Source organism: Trichomycterus rosablanca, chromosome 21 (assembly GCF_030014385.1).
Source record: "Trichomycterus rosablanca isolate fTriRos1 chromosome 21, fTriRos1.hap1, whole genome shotgun sequence".
NCBI lineage: Eukaryota > Metazoa > Chordata > Actinopteri > Siluriformes > Trichomycteridae > Trichomycterus > Trichomycterus rosablanca.
Genome location: NC_086008.1, coordinates 13,001,033 through 13,009,015, shown reverse-complemented (window position 1 = coordinate 13,009,015; position 7,983 = coordinate 13,001,033).

Here is a 7,983-nt window from a genome sequence, read left to right as displayed (position 1 = left end):
TCATCTCTACAGTTTATTCAGGTTATTCTATCACATGGTTATAAACATGATTTATATTTGTGATGTTTGTAGTGTTTTAAAAACACATCTGTATCTGATATTTATATGGACTAAGCGTTTACATGGACTGTATTAATTAACACTTTTTTTTAATAGCTATAGTCAATAACTTATAGATAATGTCTTGTAACTTGACTGTTTCAGGTATTTATAGGTGTTTTAATGGTAATGTAGAACAGTATTTCCCAGTATTCTTTCTGCACAAACACAGTATTAAAAGGTTTTCCTAATAGATCTATGAAATAATCATATCTGTGTTTGATGCTTTATTGATGCACAATATTAGATCAAAATATTTTGAAAAGCGTGATTTCTGAGTTAGCCAGAAAACTTAAGCAAAATGTCAAGTATTGTTTAATATGAACGTCTTTTTTTCTCTTTTGTCTTATGGTTCTGTATGCCAGGAAATACTCCAAAGGTAGCATGCATATTTTATTGTTTAAAATAATGTCATCAGGGACTGCTGGCCCACGGGCACTTGCACATTATCAAATCTGGCCCTCCTCGAGGGTTTGGACACCACTGGTATAAACGATTTAACACAGTTAACATTGTGGGTCTACATGACGTTATACGAGATGCACAGGGGCGTAACACATGGGGGTCCTCACTTTTGTCAGATAATGTGCTTTCCAAAAAGGAATTTAGATTTAATAATTTTATTATGTTTTATGAATGTTTTTATTGGTAAACATGTTCTTGCAATAAAAATGTGCATAACTGTTCAAATTTTGCTTAATTATTAGTTTGCGATTAATTGAGATTAATCGCGTTTAATCTCGATTAAAATTTTTAATCACGTGACAGCCCTAATTATTACCAAAGACATACTGTAATTTTACTACAATTTTGTTGCTGAAATTCATCAGTTATGAATATGAGTTGGTTTCTTCACAGTGTTGGGCACGTTACTAACAATTATGCCGTCACAGACAATACTTTATTGTACGTACTTGGCTACATTCGGTTCCAGTTGCGCAGGCAGCATGGGTAGCCAAATACATGTCCCAAGATTATTGTTTCTCATTGATGCCTCATTAACTAAGTTTTCTGACACACAGATCTGGACTATGCTTCTCTTAACAGTCATAGCTTCTTTGTATGTGGTCCAATTTTTTGAGTATATTTGTCTTAATGTTGCTAACAAACCCTTCCAGATATACAGTCATTGCTATGCATGAGTCAAAGGCTCTGTATTCAGAAGCCAGAACAGTGTGTCATAATGTACACTCTGGAAAACTTTGACTACAGTCAGGTAATGGGATTTTATACCCAAGATGCCTTTTGGTGTTGATATTATTTGTCAAATCTCTTTCATGACGTCAGTGAAGGCAAACTTCAGAGGGTACGAGTAAAGAAAAACAAGAGCTGTGTAAACGTACATGCTGCAAATGAGGTTTTTTTTACATCATTGCTGTGTAATTTGGATAAATGAAATTTGACATAGGATCATAGTGGCGACTAGAGTCTTATAAAATTAGAGCCACCCCCTGCACACAGTTATCATAAAACAGAGGAGTATGTTCAGTGACAGACCGCTGTCACAGAGCTGCTCCACGGACAGACTAAAAAGGCCCTTTGTCCCCAGAGCCATTAGACTCTATAACTCCAACATTCAGGGGCAGTGGGTGATGGCTAAGGACTGATGGCCCTACATGTAGCCATGTATGCGATCAGCCATAACATTAAAACCTCCTCCTGGTTTCTACACACACTGTACATTTTATCAGCTCCACTTACCATATAGAAGCAATTTGCAGTTCTAGAATTACTGACTGTAGTCCATCTGTTTCTCTGCTTGCTTTGTTAGCACCCTTTCATGCTGTTCTTTAATGGTCAGGACCCCCACAGGACCATCACAGAGCAGGTATTATTTAGGTGGTGGATCATTCTCAGCACTGCAGTGACACTGACTTGGTGGTGGTGTGTTAGTGTGTGTTGTGTTGGTATGAGTGGATCAGACACAGCAGCGCTGCTGGAGTTTTTAAATACTGTGTCCACTTACTGTCCACTCTATTAGACACTCCTACCCAGTTGGTCCACCTTGTAGGTGTACCATTGTAGGAACGATCGTTCATCTGTTGCTGCTGTTTGAGTTGGTCATCTTCTAGACCTTCATCAGTGGTAACAGGATGCTGCCCACGGGGCGCTGTTGGCTGGATATTTTTGGTCAGTGGACTATTCTCAGTCCAGCAGTGACAGTGAGGTGTTTAAAAACTCCAGCAGCGCTGCTGTGTCTTATCCACTCATATTAGCACAACACACACTAACACATCACCACCATGTCAGTGTCACTGCAGTGCTGAGAATGATCCAACACCCAAATAATACCTGCTCTGTAGTGGTCCTGTGGGGGTCCTGACCATTTGAAGAACAGGATGAAAGGGGGCTAACAAAGCATGCAGAGAAACAGATGGACTACAGTCAGTAATTGTAGATCAATATTTGTCTATCTGTCCGTCCATCCATCCATCCAATTCAGTTAATGTATTTCTGTGAATCCATGATGCCTCATCCACCTCCATGCCTGACCGTGGGGACAGCATTCTACTGGTCATCGGCCTTGCCTTTCTTGCTCCAGAAAAACAAGGTCCATGTGACCAAACTGTTCCAGTTTTGACTCATCACTCCATAGACCTGTGTCCTAGAACTCTGCAGGCCTATCCAACTTTCTTTTGGTGTATTCCAGTTTGTCTCGTCCAGCGCTTCTTGGTCAAGAACGATATGCTTTGAGGGACATGGCCATTTTTTCCTTTTTATGGTTGCCACAGACAACCCTCCCTAGGCCATTCTGTAAATATTAGGAGCATTAAGATTGTCCTGATAAGATTGCTAAGGCCTCTGGATACAATTTTGGGATTTTTCCCATGATCAGTCAGGTTTGTTGCTGTGCCATAAATAGCTTAGCTTAGCTTCTCTCTTAGCTCTTCAGTGTTCATCATGATTCCACCACGTCTGGGTGATGTTTATATAACACATCACCATTGAAGCAAATAAAGGCTTGTTATTAAGTTTCCAATGCTTTATTCATGTTGTAACCCAACTTTAAGTCTTACAGCCTAGTAATACGTTTTATGATCAGCAGTAATCTGAAGGTGTTGAGTAATTGTGACATGACACTATTAGCAAAAAATCTGCTACTTTAAAATGCTAAATCATTCATATTCTTTGTTTAAAGACATCATTTAAAGCAAATTTAGCTCTTGCAACTCTACCTTAACCAAAACAGCTGTGTAAGTCTCCACTTGGTTGACTAAAATATCTACTTCTGCAGTATTTGCAGGTTTCTTAATGACATGCTTCTTCAAGAATGTTCTATTTGCAGACAACCATATATGGTTAGTGTTGATTTGGTTGTATGTAGGCGCATGGTCGCTGTGCACAACTGGTATTTGTTAAGCTTCTTTACTCTTGTGTATACACCGATCAGGTATAACGTTAAAACCACCTCCTTGTTTCTACACTCATTGTCCATTTTATCAGCTCCACTTACCATATAGAAGCACTTTGTAGTTCTACAATTACTGACTGTAGTCCATCTACTTTTTTAGCCTGCTTTCACCCTGTTCTTTAATGGTCAGGACCCCCACTAGACCACTACAGAGCAGGTATTATTTAGGTGGTGAATCATTCTAAGCACTGCAGTGACACTGACAATGGTAATGGTGTGTTAGTGTGTGTTGTGCTGGTATGAGTGGATAAGAAACAGCACTGCTGATGTTTTTAAACACCTCACTGTCACTGCTGGACTGAGAATAGTCCACCAACCAAAAATATCCAGACAACAGCGCCCCATGGGCAGCGTCCTGTGACCGCTGATGAAGGTCTAGAAGATGACCAACTCAAACAGCAGCAACAGATGAGCTCTCTACAAGGTGGACCAACTAGGTAGGAGTGTCTAATAGAGTGGACAGTAAGTAGACTGAGCGCTGCTGTGTCTTATCCACTCATACCAGCACAACACACACTAACACACCACCACCATGTCAGTGTCACTGCAGTGCTGAGAATCATCCACCACCTAAATAATATTTGTAGTGGTCCTTTGGGGGTCCTGACCATTGAAGAACAGGATGAAAGGTATGTAGAGAAATAGACTAGTCAGTAATTGTAGAACTACAAAGTGCTTCTATATGGTAAGTGGGGCTGATAAAATGAACAGTGGATGTAGAAACAAGGAGGTGGTTTTAATGTTATGCCTGATCGGTGTAAATGTGCTTTGTAGACATTATTGTTTATTCTTTTAAATGTTTGCACAGTATTTGAAGAGTCAAAGAATTTATCATGCTTAAAATTGATAAGCTAAATTAATTTAATTTCTTTACCTGCCTAAAGAGTAAAAATACATCAATTAAGCCCCAATAAGTTTTTACAAGCTTCCAGAGACAACTGGATGGTGGTCCACAATTGTATTTGATCTATTTTTAAAGATAGAGGGTGTTTGCTTTATTTTTTAGTCCTGTTTTCTGCCTTCTAGATTACAACAAATGCATAAAGAATGTAGTGAGCCAGAATATTATTATAAATCAAAACAATCTTATTTTTTTATTCTTTAAAATAACTTTTTTGTCCTAATTTTGTTCTAATAACAGCTCTAAGCATTCACTCAACCAGTTCCCAAGCTAATAATGACATACATTTCTTTTCCTGGCAGTGAATGAACTCCCACTTGTGCTGAGCTTTCACTTTGCTGAATTTAATTTGACAGGTAGCATTTTTATTTCGTTTCATTTTCATCAACTGTTTTATTCTGGACAGGTATCTAATCCATTGCAAGGCTTTGGCCAACCCCTTTTTTTCAGACAAAAGCAATCATATCAGTGTAGACGGTTAATAGTGCCACTGGGATTCAATACCGGTGGGCTGGAAAAACAGACCCCCCGCTGCTCTCGAGCACCATTGGTAGCATTTATAATTGCATATTATTGACTTTGTAAGGATGCCAACTCTTTGCAAGGATGCTATTTAACTATTTATTCATTTACAACCCCAAATCAGAAAAAGTTGGGACAGCATGGAAATTACAAACAATAAAAAAAACAGTTTCTTACATTTACTTTGACTTTTATTTGATTGCAGACAGGATGAACCTGAGATACCTGCAACACATTCCAAAAAAGTTGGGACAGAACTCAATGTGTCCTTTCTGCATTAATGCTGCCATCACAGAAGTCTAAATTACCTTTGCTAAGGGCACTGACACAGCTCCATACCATGACAGACCTGTTGTTCCTGATAACAGTCTGGATGGTCCTTTTCGTCTTTGGTCCGGAGCACACGGCCTCCATATTTTCCAAAAAAGGCCTGGAATGCTGATTCATCTGATCACAATACATGTTTTCACTGTGTGATGGTCCATGCTAGATGCCTCAGAGCCAAGAGAAGTCGACGCCGTTTCTGGACATGGTTAACATAAGGCTTCTTTTTTGCACAGAAAAGTTTCAAGTGGTTGTGCATGTAACTCTGTATTGTAGTGCTTGACAAAGGTTTGATAAAGTAATCCCTCACCCATGTGGTTATATCAGCTATTGTTGAGTGGCGTTTTCACAGACGTTCAGGTCAAACTTGTGCCCTTGGCCTTTACACACTGAAATTTCTCCAGATTTCTTTCAATAATTGTTGACAAACTGGAGATCCTCTGATCGTCTTTACTCATCAAAGACGCTGCTTTTGTACCAAACCATGATTACAATCACCTGTTGACATCACCTGTTTGGAATCACATCATTATTTAGTTTTTTCACCTCATTACTAGCCCTAATTGCCCCTGTCCCAACTTTTTTTGGAATGTGTTGCAGGCCTAAAATGCAGGAATGGAGGTTTATTAACACATGACATATCTTGGGTTCAAACTGTCTGCAATCAAATAAAAGTCCAAGTAAATGTAAGGAACACTGTGTTTGTATTTTATTTGCATTTCCATACTGTCATAACTTTTTATGATTTGGGGTCGTATTAATTAATTCATTTTTACAAGGTACTGTATCTTGGTTAAGGTAGAAATGGGTCTGGTTCCACCTTGGGTACGTGGCAGATATACACCCTAGACAGACACCAATCCATCATAGAGCAACAACGTTTACTCGCTGTCTTTCATCTAGGGGCAATAATCTTTGGAAGGTGAAAAGAAGCTGGAAAACTTGGAGGAAACCAGCAGTGACCGAAGGGGAGGCTTAAACCCTGGTCCCCAGGACCCACGTTGCTCACTGTACCAGCTGTTACACCCTGTACAGCAGTCTGGATCCAATCCCTGCCTTTAATTATTGTATCTAAGTGGACTTTGGTATCTTCTTAAGTCTGAGTGGGTTCCCTTCAGGTGCTTTGAATTTTGAATTTCTTCCAGATCCCAAAAACACACTGGCTACTCTCAGTCCTGGTTGTATTCCTGCCTTGTGTTAATTTATTCCAAGAAAAGCCCTTATTGTTGGCAAATGAAAATAATTAAATAAATGAACTTAGCACAACTAGGTGAATAAAATGTGGCCTGCTGCCAGCGATGAACAAAGATGTGCTTTGTGTGAAAGACAGACTAATACTAAATTACAGGCTAATAAAGGCTGATAGTGTTGAGTGTTCATGGCACAGAATGGCACAGAAATCATTTTGGCTCGTATTTAACTTTTCCGAGACATTAGAATAAAAATATTAATTATAGTTAATTGGTTACAGTACGTACAAGGGAATAACACAGTTATTTAAAGCAGTAGTTCATACAAAGAGCCCATTGTGCTCAACAAATGAGTGAACGCTCTAAACAGCATGAGCTCATCTGTGTAATGCTGCCTCATATTAACTTACATGCCGCATCAGCATCATTTGGGTGAAATATTTCTGTTTGAGGCAGTATAACTCCTGCAAAGCTTCTGGGTCCCGGGTTCAGTCCTCACTCCACGTACTCGCTGTGCGAAATTTAGCATGTTTATTCTACATCCATATGGGTTTCCTGTGGGCACTCGGATCTCCTAAACCTACATCGGCCAAAATAAATCACTGCTAGATGTTGAGCGAATGAATGTGTGACGCTCTGCGATGTGCTGGCATCATGCCTAGGGTGAGTTTCTGCTTTGAGCCTACTGTTCCACTGTCTCTGGAGCCCAAATTATGCTGACCAGAAAAGTCATACAACACATACAGTGGTGTTCAAAATAATAGCAGTCCAACACCATTTACTTGATAAATCTGTTTTTAGTAGAAATGCTATTTCTACATAGCAAAAAATGTACTTGAAAGTGTAGTAGAGTAATGAAAACAAAACAAACCCAACAATTAGGACATGCATCCCACTCATTCTGAATAATCGAAGCATTGATTGAAAGGGGGTTGTTCAAAATAATAGCAGTGAGGAGTTCAATTGGTGAAGTCATTCATTCTGCAGAAGAACGGGTGTCAATTTTGGCCCTTATTTTAAGGTAGGAGGGTAGCAAACATTTCCTTTTGAAATACTGGGTAAAATGGGTTGTTCCAGACATAAAGAAAAAACATACAGAGAAGTGCAGCAAATGATAGGCTGCACAGCTAAAATGATCTCAAATGCCTTGAAGTGACAACCAAAACCTGAAAGACGCGGAAGGAAGCGTGGAACTACTGTTTAATTGGATCGAAGAATAGCCAAAATGGCAAATACTCAGCCAGTGATAACCTCCAGAGAGATCAAGCAACATCTGAAGTTACCAGTGAGTACAGAAGATGATTAAATGAAGCCAAGTTACCAGCAAGAACTCCTTGCAAAGTCCTGTTGTTAAGAAAAAGACGGGTTAAAATTTGCCAAAGAACACATTGACTGGTCCAAAGAGAAATGTCTCAACATTTTGTGGACTGGTGAAAGCAAAATTGGTCTTTTTGGGTCTAGTGGTTGTAGACAGTATGTCAGACGACCCCCAAGCACTGAATTCAAGCCAAAGTTCACTGTGAAGACAGTAAAGC